This window comes from Neofelis nebulosa, chromosome 1 (genome assembly GCF_028018385.1).
Source record: "Neofelis nebulosa isolate mNeoNeb1 chromosome 1, mNeoNeb1.pri, whole genome shotgun sequence".
In the NCBI taxonomy this organism is placed as follows: Eukaryota; Metazoa; Chordata; class Mammalia; order Carnivora; family Felidae; genus Neofelis; species Neofelis nebulosa.
The window spans coordinates 96,275,805-96,292,600 of NC_080782.1; the positions used below are offsets into that span (position 1 = coordinate 96,275,805).

Genomic DNA, 16,796 nt, shown 5'->3' on the forward strand with positions numbered 1-16,796 from the left:
GAGGCAGTGAGGAAAAGCCAAGAGTGAACCTGCTCTTTCTTGTCGGCTTCTGATGAGTCTCCTTCTTGAGGCTCAGCTGCCATCCCACTCGTGGATCCCATGAGACACCCCTGCATCTCAATCTTGCTTGAGCTTGGCTTCACTTGTTTGGGATCAAGGAGCCCCTAGACCCTAAGCCAGGAAGCGACAGAACCAGAGATCAGACCCAAATCCCCATTGCATAAGTCACTCATTCTCTGCTAGGCCCTGTCCCCTCTGTGCTGTTCCCTCCCCCACCAATGGAGTGACATCCATTCACAAATGCTGCCACCGAGCCTCAAGACACTCAGCTTCTCCAGGGGGTGGCACAGAAGCAGGAGAGGACTGCGCCCCTATCATAGCACAGCTGCAGAAAGCTCTGACGACAGATGTGCCGCTTGAGTTGGATTTATTTGTCTGTAAACATGTCACAAGTTTTGGTGTGGGAAGTACACCTTTACTCATATAAACTGCAACACTAGGCTGTGTCACCTCTCCATATCCTGAGGGATTCCTGAGAGGCGCCTGTTGTCATTTATTAATAATTATCCACAAGCACCCCCATCCCCTTATGCAAGGTTCACGGGTCTGCCTGCTGGAGCAACACAGGTGTGTGGGAGTGAAAGAAAGGAAAGTCTATCTTTAAAAATTTTTTTAAGCTTTATTTATTTTAGAGACAGACAGAGCACAAGTGGGGGAGGGGCAGAGAGAGCCAGAGACAGAATCTGAAGCAGGCTCCAGGCTCTGAGCCGTCAGCACAGAGCCTGACGTGGGGCTCAAACCCAGGAACCATGAGATCATGACCTGAGCTGAAGTCGGACACTCAACCGACTGAGCCGCCCAGGCACCCCTCTCTGACTTTTTAATGCTGTCTTCAGCTTGGGAGGAGACCCTAAGGAGTTGGAGAGGACCCAAAAGAAAAGGTTCATTCACATGGAGTGAACAAAGCAAAGACAGTAAGGGGCACTAGGCAACATCCCACATTCACCGACTCCTGGCTTTGAACTCAATGCACTGACCTTGAAGGCAGTGGGAATCATGCCTTTCAAGCAAGCTGGGAGGGCATTTGGGTGCTGGTACCCATGGTAGGGCTCAAGGCTGGCCATGGGGCTCCGGGCCAGTGGTTTCTCAGAACTATAATTTCCCAAATTGGTAAAATTTTAAAAAGAAGTGGGAGGGTGGGAGACATACACAGGATAGTCAGCTTTTAATTTTGCCAAATGACAGATTAATCAAAACCAAACACAAAAATCCTAGCATCTTCTGTCATACATTTTTCATAATAGGACTTTTTGACCCCAAATGAGTGCTAAAAGCATAATCTCCGTATAATGAACAGTCTTTCCCCCCAAATGAGTTAGTAATCTTACACCATCACATACATATGATTATAATTATATATATGTATATAATTATCCTTGTTTTTCTCATATCACTCTAGACTTGTGAAAATTTCATCACAGATGAGTCACTACTCCCGCCTTCCCTCTGCTAGGTGCCTACCCCTGCAGGACTTGGGTTGAAAGGTATATTATTTCGTGAGCTCCTGGCAAGCGAGAAGACAGAGGACCCCCCCCCCCACCCCCACCCCAAAGGAAGTCTGCAATCTCTGTGGGGAGGTGAGGGTGTGGTGGTGAGGGGTGTTTCATCACTCACTGTGATAAAAATTCAGGGTGGTTTGAGAGGGAGGCACCCCATCTCAGGCGCTTGCCTGAAACAGTCTGGAACAGCCCACGTGTTCCTCTTTGTGTGCCACCTACTCCACTGTTTTCTCTTATCCACCTCCCCCTTCTTCCTGCTCCTACCAGCACAATGATTCATAGAGCGGTACTTATACTAAATGCGTTAAGTCATTAAAAAATTCTCCACCATCTTGGTCCTCGCCTTTAAAATTCAGATATTAAAGAATGTACAGCTTGCTTGGAGACAAGGATAAGCCAGAATTATCTTCTGTGGTTGCAAAGCCTGCAACTTCTATTCATCATCTTTATGCATCTGTTATGTCAGTGGAGTGTAGCCATAATCCCAGAATGGTTACTGCATACACAAAATAATTTAGTTTCGGAAGGGATTACCTCAACCCACAGCTCTGTTCTTATTAGCAGATGTGGGAAGCTAAAAATGCTAATGACGAGAAAATTGGAATAGACTGGGACTCTCTCAGGTATTTGCAGGTGTTGTAACGTGAACAATGTAATCAGTTAAATGTAAAGAAACCGGAAAATAACTTCTGTCCGCAATTTTTGAGTCTTGGTGGATAAAACTGGGGAAAGCTGCTGGAAGTTTGAGCAGGAAAGTCTGTGGCTTTGGTGGGTACAGAAAGCAACAGAGTGCACCTGGGTTTGGTGGGGCCACGGTGGCTTGGAGTCTATGGAGAATCAGAAAAAGCCCTCCCACCCCAGCACCTTGGAGGGCTGGATTTAACACAACTCCCAGTTGAAATCAGAGAAGGAAAGCATCTCCTTTCTTTCTCTCTCCCCTCCAAGCCCCACATTTTTAGGTCAGAATTAACATCAAATTTTCACTTTGTTTAAAAGTAGAAATAGTTCAAGCCTTTTTGCTAGCAACCTTGAATTAAGAGATGGTAATTGGCGGTCTTCCCACTCCCACTCAAGCCTAGTTCATCTTATTTAAAACCCTAATTTGCTTCTTTGGAGGCCAAGAGGCATGAAACGCAGTCACTCGATGCTGTTTCCCATCAATATCCTAAGGCAGCAACTGAGGGGCAGACGACCACAGTCTCGCTTGGGGCTGGGCTGGGAACAGGAGACATAAAGGAGCCCGGTAGCTGAGCAGTAGAGGTGGAGCTCTTTGAGATGAGATTTAGGTTAGGGGCGTGGCAGCAATTCATAAGGAATGCCAGGACATTCCTGTAAATGGGACAGGATGGAAAAAATTGTATTTACCAGAAATCTTTACAGGGAGAGAGTTGGAAGGACTCATTCGATGAGCTGCTTCATGTTGAAACTATGGGGCTTGTTCAAGTAAGTCATACACGGCTTTTGTTTACCTGAGAAGAGCATGCAAGTTGGGGTCAGAGCTGAACTGCTTAGACCAATAGAGAAGAGGCAGAATGCTACCACCAGAAAGCCTCCCTATTAACCCTTCTGCCACATAAAGCTGCTAACTCAGCTTCTTCTGTAAATATATACCTAATAAACCTTCCACTGGTTTGAGGAGATTTCCAACTGCTGAGGACATTGCAGGTCTAAGAGGACTTGGCTGGGCATTGTGTTGGTGGGGTGAAAGCAGAGCCCACGGAGTCCTTAGAATGGCTGCTAGTTCATGGCCAGGGTCTGTGGGGAGGGGATCTGACTGTGCCAGATCAAAACGAGCCATAGAACATGCTGTTCCAGGGAACAGACTAGTAGATGAAAGTCACATGCCAGTGGCCAGACCACATGGGCCTGAAAACTGCCCTCTTTACACAGGGGAGAAATATTCCAAGTTCTTTAATGTGTGAATGGGCACCCCAGCAGCTTCTCCAAGATTATGTTTGTATTAGTCAGGGTTCTCCAGAGAAATAGAACCAACAGATTAGATAGATATAGATATATATACAGATAGAGACAGAGATGAGATTTATTATAGGAATTTGCTCATGCAATTATGGACTCTAAGAAGTCTCATGATCTACTGTCTTCAAGCTGGAGAACCAAGAAAGCCAGGGGTATAATTCAGTATGAGTCCAAACGCTTGAGAACAAGGAGCATCAGTGTCCAAGGGCAGGAGGAGATGGATGTCTTAGTTCAAGCAGAGAGAGCAACTTTGTCTTTATCTGTTTTTTGTTCTATTAAAGCCCTCCATGAATTAGATGATGCCCACTTATGTTGGTGAGGGCTATCTTCTTTACTGTGTCTACCGATTTAAAAGCTAATCTCCTCCAGAAATACCCTTACAGATACACCAGCTCTCTGGGCCTCCCTTTGCCCAGACAGACCGCCACATCAAATTAACCATCACAATGATGATATGAGCTTAAAACTCTGTTATTTCCCCAGTGTGCCTGTCTGGATTCTCATGAGTTGCTGCCAGGTGAATGGTAGGGCCAGGGAAGGGTAGTCTTCATTCTGGGGGGGGAGGGGGGGTTGCTTTCCTCAGATGATAAGACCTAAGAAGTAAGGGCTATGACCCAGTCTGCTTGTCCAACACAAACTCTGTGCACCAGGGCCTAGCCAGGTGCTGGGAATATGATGATGGAGAGATGGACATGCTCCCTGACTGAATTCATGGTTGGGCACCAGAGCAGACAGAGTTAATGACAACAGAGTCCGGTATGCACAATTGGGAGGTGGGGTAGGGAAATTCTCTGCCAACAGTGGGGGGCTATGCCACCCTCTCCCTCAATCACCAGCAATCAGGGTGTGGTTTAAAAATTCTTGAACAATTTGATAGAATAAATGTTCAAAGGAATTAATTTGAATTAAAAGTAGTTATTATGGCAGCGTGTGGCATGACTCCATTGGCAGGAACACATGGGAGGGAAGGGAGAAGGGAATTTTTTGGAGAAAGAGGAAAGAGCCAGAGGGTGGTAGCTCTTAAATGCCTGGCTAGAAGATCTAGTCTTTACCCTACACATGAACCATTACTGGTTAACCTTTGAGGACAAAAGCCATGTGTACTCTGTATCCCTTTTTACCCAGCATGATGTGGGCAAGGCTTCAATTTGTCCTCTGACATCTACTTTCTCCCATTCCACAGGTGTTAGACCTGCAGAGACGACTTTTCCCAGCATCCCTGACAGCCAGGTGTGGCTATGAGGCTGAGTTCTCACCAATTATAAGATAAAGTGAAGTGTGTAACTTCCAGACCACATCCTTGAAAGGCAAGCTTTTCTTCCTTTCTACAGACAGAGCACAGACAGCGTGGGACTGAGTCAGTTTGTTTTCTGCACACACCAAGGAACAGTAGAGCAACAAGGAGAAAGGAATCTGGGTCCCTGAGTGGCTTCAAGGAACACAGTTAACCATCCAGACCTTGACCACCCGCTGCTGCAGACAGGTACATGGGAGAGAAATGAACTTCTGTCTTACTTAGGCCATAGTATTTGGGGTCTGTTACAGCAGATTAATTGTACCTGACCTATTACATTAGGACTCAATATGTTGTCCAAATGTACTATTAAATTATTTTTCAGAAACTCATAAAGGAAAAAAATCCATGAATGGCTGCAGAAATCAAGATCAAGCAAATGAAGAAAGCAAAGCCTATTTATCAGAGATTATTAAAGCAGCGGAGTCAGCCGCTGTCACATACGTTTTAGTAGAGACTCAAAGGCAGGCAGAGGAGTGGGAAAGCTTTAGAGTGGAGGAAAGGGAAGGCTTATGGTGCACCTGCTTGGAGGCCGGTGGCATGGGGAAGCTGGAGGCTGGCTAACTAGGAGTGGGGCATCCTGTATGATTGGTTAAAGGTGCATATATGACTTTCTCTAGTCCTAAATTGAAAGCAGGGACAAGGATTAGGGAATCTGGAAGTTATTAACCAAGCTCTGGCCATCTGTGGCTGACTGTTAAAGAAGTTATTGATTAGCTTTCTGGATTGTCACAAGAGATGGCAACCTGGCTTCTCACAAGCCTCATGTACAGCAGACTGGCTTCCAGGCTGTTTACTATACATAAGGGGATTGGTTTCCTAGGCAGGTTGCTGAAAGTTGTGGGTAGGGTTCTCTTTTTAGGTATGGTCTGGCCACTGTCCATTTGCATATTCAGTCTCTCATGGCTAATGAGCATAGCCTTAACACAGAGGGGAAATGGCGGTGGGGGTGGGGGGTAGCACCTTAAAATAATCTCATTGGCACAGAAAAGTGTAACTAAAGAGAAAATTTCCTATGTCCCTGATGGATCGAGAGTGCATTACTGGGCTATGCTGAGAACTGGCCAAATCACAGCAATTAAAACAGAGGCCTCAGAGTTGAGGAACAGGGGCTCTGCGACCCAGGCTGACCAGTGACAGGATTTCTGTGGTGCTCACAGCCAAATGGCATTAGGACTTGAGTTACTCCCGACACTTGCTTGAAAAGAACTGGTGGTTGGCTTCGATGCTGTTATATCCCCTGGGGCTCAAGCTAAGGGATGAGGCTCCCGGCCATCCTCCTCGCCCATCCTCGACCCCCAGAAGCCCAATGAGTCCCAGAGCACACTTTGTGGATTAGACAGACCGGTGGTCACAGAAGAAATGTGCTTTTCTTAGCACAAAGCCAGTCGTGAGCAGGACCAGACACATGAGGAGGCCCCTAATTGCCTGCAGATGTCTGAACGACACCCAACTGGCAGGCCTGTGCTCTCTTTCAGATCTGGTTTCCATTCCTGTGGCGTGTGAGACGAGGGGACCCTTCTTCAGGGATTCGTGGGCAGTGTGCCGAGAGCTCGATGTGAGCAGTTTTCCTGATTGGGGAACACCTCTCCTTCTGGTAATGGGGCTGCAGACATTTGAACTCCTGCACTTCAGTTTCCAAGAACATCGAGTGTTGATCTTTGCAGGAGACAAGCACTGCTTTATGCTTTGTTCTCTCTGTGGTTACTCACCCCCAGCACTGCGGGCCTTCTTTTCCCCAGGCTTCCCGGGGGCCCCAAGAACTTCAGGCGATCTCAGAAGAGTCTGGGCAAGGAGTGCAGCTGGCTGTCCTGAGGCAGGCTCTCGAGTTTCCAAAAGGGAATTGCACATTTCCTAAAGGGAACTCTTGGTTCTCTCTAAAATCCTGCCTACTTCCCTCAGTCTCTCTTATTCCTATAACCATCTACTCAGAGAATCAAGCCCCAAACCTAAAAGCCATCCTTGAGTCTTTCCCTTCCCTCACCTCCACGGTCAGGTAGTCCTATCATGGTTCCTTTCAAAGTGTATCAGGAAGAGATTTACTTGATCTAGTCCCTCCTACCCACACATTTGCTCTCCTATAATCCATTCTCTTCAACAGTACCAAGAATAATTCTCTCATTCTCTCAAAGTGTGTACTACACCCTCTTCTTCCTTCACACTGGTTTTCTCTCCCCTTTTCAGGATCTTTCTTAGCCTGAAATATTCCTACCTTTCTCATGTCTAGCGTCCACACATTTTTTTCAGGTCATCTTAAATTTCCTCTTCTCAGAAGTCTCCAATCACTCTGTCTAACTAAGTCCCTGCTGCCTTTCTCTCTCCCCCTTTATTTTTTAACAGCAGATTTTATGGTTGTTTATTGTCCACTGTCTATCCCCTGCTTGCCTGTAAGATCTTGTTTGATACCTGTTTCTGGTGCCTAGCACAAATTGGTGCTCTTTAAATCTTGAGTAAATGGATAGATGGATAGATGGATAGATTGGTAGATGGATAGTCTTTTTTGGGCTTCATAAAGGTTACTTGAGTCTAATTCCCAGAGCTGAGCCAAACTGAGTCTTGCCTTATTCTGTAAACTCTACCACGTGTCAATTCAATTCGATTCAATTCAATTCAATAAATATTTATGAAATGCCTACAATGTGCTAGTCCCTGGAGATACACAATCATGAACAAGACAGATATAGACCTTATGGGAAAGAGGGGTGGGACAGAATTAAATATGCAATTGTAGTCTAGAATAGTGCCATCTATAATTATGATGTGAGAAGTGGAGGGTGCTGCCAGAGCACACAAAAGAAGCATCTGAATGTAGTCTGGGGAGTTCAGGGGAAGGACAGACAGACCTCCTGAGCACTGTAATGCTACCTTTCCTAATCTTCTTGAGTGTTTGAGAAAGTGGAATAGTGAAATCTGATTCTGACAAGACTTAAGTTTTGAGTGCCTGCCACTAATCAAGCATTGTTTCTAGGCACTGTACACACAAAGTCTCTTCTCCCTACAACGATCTTGCCAGGTAGGTATAATTATTGCCATGTTACAAATGTGGAAACTGTAAAAGCAAGCACTATGCCCAAAGCTATTGTTTTAGAACAGATCCCCTAAGAAATCAACCGAGGTAGAGATCTATATACAGGGGTGCTCCTGGAAACACCACCTGCAAGGACTTGAAGGCAGTGGGGTTAGGCCAAGGGAGAAGCTGAACAGCGAAGCAGGTACAACAATGGCTTTGATTGATACCACAAATGCTCTGGAGCTGGGAGGGCCCCTCAGAGTTCTGAAATGAGATATTAGGTGGGCTTTAAACCCCTAAGTTGACTAGTAATTGGACCCAGGCCATCCCTGGGATGAGGGTATAACCTGGGGTGTGGTAGCCTCCTTCAGCAGAGGGCAATTCCTCGAGGTGGGGAGTAGATTGTTAACTGCTAGCAGCTGGGAAAAATGAGTGCCTTGGTCCTAACCCTATCACCCCTGCAGCCACCCAGATCCTCCACAGTAGCTGGGCTACTGTGTCGATGTGTCCCAGGGCTCAGTCCTAGAACCTCTTCTCTTCCCTGTCTACCATCACTCGTCAGTGCTATCAGTGATTCCCACAATTTTAAATACCATTTACATGATCCCACATTTATATCCTCAGTTTAGGTCTCTCTTGTGTGCTTCAGACTCCTATGCCACAGTTTATTCATCATCTTCGCCGAACAATTCCAAAAGTGAACTCCTGATTCTGCCCTTCCCTGCCATCAGTTCCTCCTACATCCTTCCTGTCTCAGTTGATGGCACCTCCACTCTTCCAGTTGCTCAAGCCAAAAGCCTTGGGCTCCTTCTTGAATATTCTTCTCTGAGACTTCATTCAATCCATCAGGAAATCCTTTAAAATATACCCCACAGCACCTCCCCATTTCGCTCACGGTAAGTACTTGCAATGGCCTGATCACCCCTCATCGCCTTTAGCCACTTATTTCCTACCACTCCCACCCACCCCATTCCATCCAGACGTGCTGGCCTCCCTGTTGTTACTTGAAGCGACCTCAGGACCTTCCCGTGGAACCCTACTCCCCACACATTTTGACAGCTCTCTCCTTCACCCCCTTCAAGTCTTTGCCCAACGGTCCTCTGCTCAGTGAAGCTTCCCTGAACACACTAAATTGCACTCTCCATTCACGGTCCCTACTTGATTTTATCCTCAGCACCCACCACCTTCTAACCTACTATGTCATTTAATTAATTTTTTATTTATTACCAGTCTCCCCCCAGCTAAATGTAAACTTCCCCAAAGCAAGGACTTTTCTGCTTTGTTCACCATTGTCTCCTTGGGGTCTAGAACAGTGCCCACCACTTAGCGGACATTCAGAAAGCGTTGTTGACTGGACAGTGATGCACTCACTGTTCATCAACACTGGCATTCAGAAGTGGGTCGATCTTGTTCCAAAAGCCTGTTCTTGCCACCACACCACACCACACCTTTCTTGCATAATCAAACCCCTTTAAGACATATGTAATGCCACCGAGTGACCAAAAGCAATTCTTGGCCCTGCACGAGGTCACACAGACTACTCGGCCAGGGTCTATATATCAGAAGGGGTTTCAGTCAGGCTTTGTTTACCGGGTGAAAAGAATTTCTCAGGATGCTTCATAGGCGAAAATCTGGCCCCCAGCCCCTTGTGACAGGGAAGTGATGGTGTCAGCGCTTCTGGAGTCCTCTCTGAGTGAAACAGGTGCAAGATTCTGACTTGCTAAGTGATTCACAAGGCTTTCTGTGGTTGCTTAGGTTAAGGTGGGGAAACCCTGAGCTGCACCCTTGTACAACAGTCCTCAAACCTTCTCATAAATCAGGCCCAGGCCTGCATGTCTGCTCAGGCTCTGACCAACTTATCTATATATTCTGATGCTATTCAGAATTTGTTGTTAAAAGAAAGCTGGGGACAAGAAAATTTGCGACATTTCTTTTAATGACAGCAACATGTAAGTGAGTCTCTCTTCTTCTTTTTTTTCCTTTGTGTGAGAGAGAGGTCTTCATTTTACTCCAGCCTGCATCTCTCCCTGGTGGCTTACACCTGGTCAGAGTCACTTATCTGTGGTATCTCCCTGGCATTGAAGGTATCTGAGTTCCCCTTCTACTGACAAAAATATAATGATTCTAAGAAATAGAATTCTCCCCGTAAATAATGATATCCAATGGGTGGTGGTGGGAGAGGGAAGCAACAGCTTTTATATTTGAGAATGAAGAAACAGAGTTTATATGATCTATATAAACTCATTCTGTTAGACTTTAAGCTGTATTAATTTTGTTGCATTCATTTCTTAAAGGTCATACATTATTCTTACAAGATCTCTAAACTTAAAAGAATACTTTTTCCATGATGTAAAGGAGATGGGAGGAACTTCCTGCAATAAGGAGAATCTGAGCTGCTGTAGACATGACCCCTCCCACAATATATATATAATTCCCTTCTTGAGTGCCGGAAACAAAGAAAAACCAGTGCCATGCATGTGAGCTGGTGTGGAGGGAGCCCAAGGGCGTTTTGGACAAAGACATAGATTTAGGGGTAGGAGACAAGGCTGGGGGTCTGTGCAAAGCAGGGAACCTAAAGGTAGCATTCTGTTCCATCTTAAAGAGCCTTAAAGAGGAGCCCTTCTGTTCAAATGATTAAGGCAATGCAAGAAGAAATAGAAGCCATTAAAAAAAAAAAAAAAAAAGAACAGTGTGTTTGAAACAGGCATGTTTGAAAAAGAACAGAGCTTTGCTTGCCTTAAACAACCTCCTCTACTACATGAATACTCACACTTCTCTGAGCCAGTACAAGAAGAGATGAGTCTATTTTTATAGCCAATAAAGTGCATATTGATCATTCCGATCTTGAGATTTCAGATCTCAACATTTACTGACCGCCTATTTCATGGTAGGCACTGATAGTCCCTGCCCGCTAGGTCTCTCATGACCACCTGGCCTTGGGAAGCAAATGGCCATGCTGGCCCCTCTGTATAGTCCCTAATACTGGTCAGATGGTCAAAGTGGTGCTACCTGTACTGAGCCACGAGAATTTCCCAGAACATGAGAAAGACTGTACTTTATACTTCCAGCCCAAGGTGCCCATGGCAAAGTCCAGATGGAAACATCACGGTCTTATTTAGTGGGAGAATTTTTTTTAAAAATGAAATTCTTAGTATCAAAAACTATTTTACTGGTGACAGGGGAAGAGATTTGAGGAAGGTATTCTTAGTATACAGTTCTCAATGAGTATACATTGAATTAAATTATAACTCAGTGTTTGTGCTGCCCTATCTCTACTGTGTTATACCAGGATATTCTGACATTTGGGATAAAAAGAGGCTTGGCAGGAACCAAGGCATTTATAATGGGAAAAACAGAACATTTTCTTTTCATGAAGGATAAAACTTCATCACATGTTCTCCAGATCAGATTTTCTGACATGTGCCCTTTAATCCAGTTCTTTTTTAGGGACAGGGAGGAGGTTAAGGATGAGGGTGGATAGACCTCTTTGTCCTATTCTTAGCAAAATGATAGTCCCCTTGGAATGAACAGCTTTTGTACTTCAAAAACATTTAAGACCATTGTCCCTCACAAGGTATAGCAAACACATTAAACAATATGATCTTGGAAGTGTCACCTCTCCAAGGCTTTCTGCTTTGTGGGTGGAGACCTGATATTCTTGACAGTCTGTGGATTCCTCTGTCCTCCTGGAGAAAAGTAAGGGAAAGGGGGTGGTTTCTATAGCTGGGAAAGCCCAGAGTCTTCAAGGAAAGCATTGCACAGGTATCTTGGAATCCAGGATAAAGCTGTTTTATTCATGTCAACTGCCTTTGTGACCAATGCCAACTGTTCTAGTCTACAGGATCTGTGTGGGGAAGGTAAGGGGGCTGGACAGCAGGGTCAGAGTGTTGAAGTCTATTCCTTCGGTTGGCTAAGGTTTTCTTTTTCAAGCAGGGGAAAAAGCAATCTTAATTTTGAGAACCATTAATGGTATGATCATTCTTATTTTTGGTGTGTACAAGTTACATACATACACATATATACATATACTATTATGTATTAGTTTCTGAAATCAATGTTATTTTTCTGATGTTAAGACAACTGGACTTCAATCACTCATTCTACCATTTCACAGGTGGAAAACAGATCATCACTCTCTTTTATGAAGCAGATGAACACTAACCTCCATTCCCCAACCCACGACTTTGCCCCTAGTTTGTTCTCTCACTCAGCTCAACTTTGTCTTGTCACTGTTTGGAATGGTGCTTAGGCTTTGTGAGATGCATTCCTCTCTCCAACTCATAAAGCATTAAAATAGAAGTTTCCTTTGCTCCTTGGGCCATTCTCAAAGGGAAGCTTTTTAAATAGTCCTTCTACAGAAGTCACCAAAAAAAACAGAAAACAGGAAATTAAATGAATTACCAAGAAAGTCTGCATATGATTCTAACTTTGCTTTTCCAACTAACGAAGATAATATACCCTGAATATAACACAACACTACAGAACAATAAAATAACTTCCATGGGTCACATTTTTGCCTGTAATTTAGTATCAGGATTTATAATGCAAATATTATTTTTTTTCTCTCAACACTTGAGGGAAGAAAGTGACATTTTCTTTTCTCTTAAAGAAACTAGGAATTTGTATTTTGTTTCTATCACTGGAATGAGCTTTTAAAAACTATCTTGTGACCCTGTTGAATAGATTCTAAGTGTCTGTGATTTTCAGAATAAAATGTACATAATAGCAAGAGCAAATAGAAATCTGTTTTAACCAAACCACAGTTATCCAAATGCTGCTGTTTGATCCAAACACCGTGTTTTTCAAAGCTACAGGCACGTGCACACACACTAACAACAAAATCCCCAATCCCACATAGATCTCAATTGGAAGCGTTTTGATTTATGGTAAAAGTAAGCCCCCAACCCCCTCACCCCAAACAGGGAATGATTCAAACCAGCATCTCAGGGAAAGGTAACTGATCAACTCTGAGACTTCTACTAACAAGTGTACTTCAGGGGATACCAAGGCCATTGCAGACTCCATCATGGGATTGGGGCCCTTTAGACACTAGTATCTCTGTCCACATTAGGAATCCTTCCATCAGCTGTGGAAGTCCACGGCAGTCTCCCCCATGCCTTTTCGAGCAGACCCATTTATTACTTTCTGTTTATAGGCTGAGAGAAGCCCAGCACCAGCCTGTCATCAGCAGGCACATCCCTTCCTCCTGATCACCGGCTGTGCAGGAAAACAGGGCTAGGGGTGGGCAGAAAGCTAGGTTTTGCTATTACTTAAGACATGCATTGGGGAGGCTCCATGAATCCACTGTCTTCCATTCCTAGAGCTCTCCTTGTATGGTGTCAAATAAGTGTTGCCCTAGTATGGCCATCCAGAATTAAACATGACCAGCTTCATTAAAGAGTTTTCTACAAGAGAAGCTAACTTGGCTTTGCCAACTATGGTCACTAGATCCTTGACTAAAACTGTTTGTTGGATTCTACCCAGTCTAGGTTTTTTTCCAATAAGGAGATGGTCTTTTAACTCAGGACTTAATAACTAAACTAACTAAGATGGAGTTTGCCTACCAGTTGGAAAGAGAAATGTTCAGAGTTTTTATAAACCATTAAAATAGCTCATGGGGTGGAATGCTATGTAGCAATGAAGAATCATATTCTAGGCCATATATATCATATATAGGCCATTTGTTGGCCTATGAAGATGTTTACGCTATATTACTGAGTATAATACACAACAGAAGTACAAAATGATCCACTGTATAAAAAGTAAATTACTTACATTCTGTAGCTCAGACCTCTTCTTAGCACCTTCCAGTTTCTAAGCTCTTTGGCTTCCCTGATTCTTCTTTCTCCCAGCCTGGGGACCCTTCATTTAATCTGGGGAGAAAGTTCAGGAAAGACAACTTATTATCACTGAGCCTTAGTCTTCCAGATATTTCATTCTTGGTGTATAAGCACCATTCTCGAATTCTTTAAAAAATAAAATCCTATTTCCCTTACATATAGAGGGCTAATTCAAACCAAGGTTTTCTTAGCTCATTAATGAAGGAACTGGCAGCAAGACAAAAAGCTTGAAATTTTGAGAAACAGAGATTATATAGTTAGTGAGAAATGGAATACTGAAATAAGATTATTAAAAAGATACTAAAAAAGCTAATGCCCTACACTTAAGAGTTAGGTTTATCTTCTTTATTTTCCAGCCTCCACCCCAGCCCTTAAATATATCATCACACCTTATCATTTTTCTACAAGTGAATCTTTAACTTACCAGGGTTGTACAATGTCTGGTCCACAACCAAAGGGACATTCCCTGAATGAGTCAGATAACCCTTCACAGACTTTCTAGAACGGTCACACAGTCATCATTTTTGTCCTATTTCCAAGTTTTAGTTTTTGCTGCATAATGACATAAACTGGGTCCTGGGGGTTTAGACTTTAGAAATGCCAAAACTAAGATTTGATTCTTCTCAGCTTTTCTGCCATAATAGCTCTTCCTTCCTAGATGTAGGAAAGAATACTCTTAAACTGTGCTGAGGAGAGCTAAGAACCAAACCCAAAGTCTCTGCAACTGGGCCTATGAATGGGTTGACAGGCACAGTGAACACTTAAAACAGGAGGATTAAGTGACTATTTTCTGAATGCTGAATGTAGACATTTCCAGCTCTTTTTTTCTCTCAGTCCCAGAATGATGACACTCAGTCCTTTGCCCTCTTGGAAGGATATAGAAAAGACAACTCTATAAAGTATCAGCTCGATGTCCTAGTTTGGTCTGAAAAAAAAAAAAAAAAAAAAAAAAAAGAAAACGCAACTCTGGTTTAGTTGGCTAGTGCAAAGGTGGGTCTTTCCCAACAAATGGCTTACTCACCCTACAGTAAAGCTTAGGACTACCAAGCCCAACCTACATATTCACAGCTTTCAAACAGCCTTTTATCCCCCAACCCTTAATCATGGGTAGTTAAAGAATACCAGACATCTGAGGAAAGTCTCCACTTTGGAAGAAAGAGATGCAAACAAAGAAAAAGCAACTTGGAGGAAAGACAAAGAACACTTTTAGAAAAAGAAACCAATTATAGGCAATATATCAGAGAGCTAAGAAAAGATGCTGTATACATGAAAAAAGAATGGAACATTATGTGCTTCTTCTTCTCTCTTACACAAAGAAATATGCAGTGAACAAAAGACCTCCTGGAATTAAGATTGTGATAGCAAAGTGAAGAAGGAATGGAGATAGAGCTGAACTCTTGCCCTTAGAAAGTAAAGCAAGAAAACAAAGAAAATAGAAAATTAAGAGGATGTGTCTAAGAGACAAACAAGAATTCAACTACCAGGTCCAAAAGCCAAATAGCAAAAATTCCAGAAAGCGAAAACAGAGAAAACGGAGGGAGGAAATTGCCAATGAAATAATTCAAGAAAATTTCCAAGGCCGAAATACAAGATTTTCCAGATTGGAAGGGCCTGCCTTGTGCTAGCACTAGAAGCCAGAAGGTAATAAGCAACACCTTTAGAATTCTAAACCTGGAATTTTCAATTTATCTACACTCTCATCAAATGTGGGCATAGACTAAAGGCATTTTTAAAGGTCTCAAAAAACTTACCGTCCATGCATCTTTGTCCAGAATCTACTGGAGGATGTGCCATATCAAAAAGAAGAGATTAAACTCAGCAAGGGGAAGACTAAAGGAAAATAAAAAGATAAAGGAGACTGGAGAGCCAAGACAATCTCCAGCCAAGAGACCGGAGAAAAACAGGGAATCTCCACAATGATGGCAAAGGGAGATCCCAAGATGACAAGATGACAACGTGTCACCAGCTGAGTACCACCAACCCAGAATGCCACAGTGTGTCTCAGGGGCCAAGCAGGCTGCTGAGACTGTTATCTATGCCACCCTGTCACATCCTCAAAACAAGAGACTATAGCAAGCAGGAAGATAGGAGACTGGGAAGCAGGGAATATAATCATGAGAAAAGCAAAAGGAACTCCCAAGATGGTAACAGAGGGAAGTTCGAGATGACAGCTGAGTGGTGGCCTAAAGAGAAATATTTACATTTAAAAATACTATTTTCAGGGGCGCCTGGGTGGCTCAGTCGGTTGAGCATCCGACTTTGGCTCAGGTCATGATCTCACAACTCATGGGTTCAAGCCCTGGGGTTGGGCTCTGTGCTGACCGCTCAGAGCCTGGAGCCTGCTTCGGATTCTGTGTCTCCTTCTGTCTCTGCCCCTTCCCCACTCATACTCTGTTCTCTCAAACATGAATAAACATTAAAAAAAATCCTATTTTCATAAAGTGAAAAGGACTTTAAAAAATTGGAAGAATGTAAAATAAAAGTCTTAACAGTGTATCTTTGAGTGGCAAGGTAATTGGTAACTACTGTCTTTGCTTTTCTGGGTTTTGCAGGGGGATATAAGGTGTTTATGCAATAAAAAAGACATTGACATCTCTCCAGAAGGAAGAAACTCTTACCCATTGGTAGTCACTCCTGACTCCTCCTCCCAGTGCTTGGAAACTATTAATCTAATTTCTGTCTCTATAGATTTTTCTATTCTGGATATTTCCTATTGATGAAATCATACACATATGACCTTTTGTGTCTGACTTCTTTCACTTAGCATTAATATTTTCAAAATACCTCCTTTTTCATCAATCCAGCAAGCATTGGCACTTCACTTTTTTAATGAGTAATATTCCATTGCATGGATATACATTTTGTTTATCAATTCATCAGTTGATGGATATTTGGGCTGTTTTTACCTCTGGCTGTGATGAATAATGCTGCTATAAACATTTGTATAGAAGTTTTTATATGGACATATGTTTTTCAGTTCTCTTGAATAAATATCTAGCAAATTTGCTAGGCCATATGGACCTCTGTTTCACTTTTAAAAGAACTGCCAAACTGTTTTCCAAAGTAGCTGCATTATTTCACAATCCACCAGCAATGTTTGAGGGTTCCATTTTCTC

The 16,796-nt window shown here is 43.3% G+C and overlaps 1 long non-coding RNA gene across 1 annotated transcript; it reads left to right on the forward strand.

Moving 5' to 3' along the window:
• The first annotated feature begins 4,874 nt into the window (after positions 1-4,874).
• LOC131510965 (uncharacterized) lies at positions 4,875-16,223 on the forward strand. The gene is made up of 3 exons (XR_009261274.1): positions 4,875-5,019; positions 6,309-6,388; positions 15,453-16,223. It is a non-coding gene; the product is annotated as an uncharacterized LOC131510965 (long non-coding RNA).
• Positions 16,224-16,796: the final 573 nt, after the last annotated feature.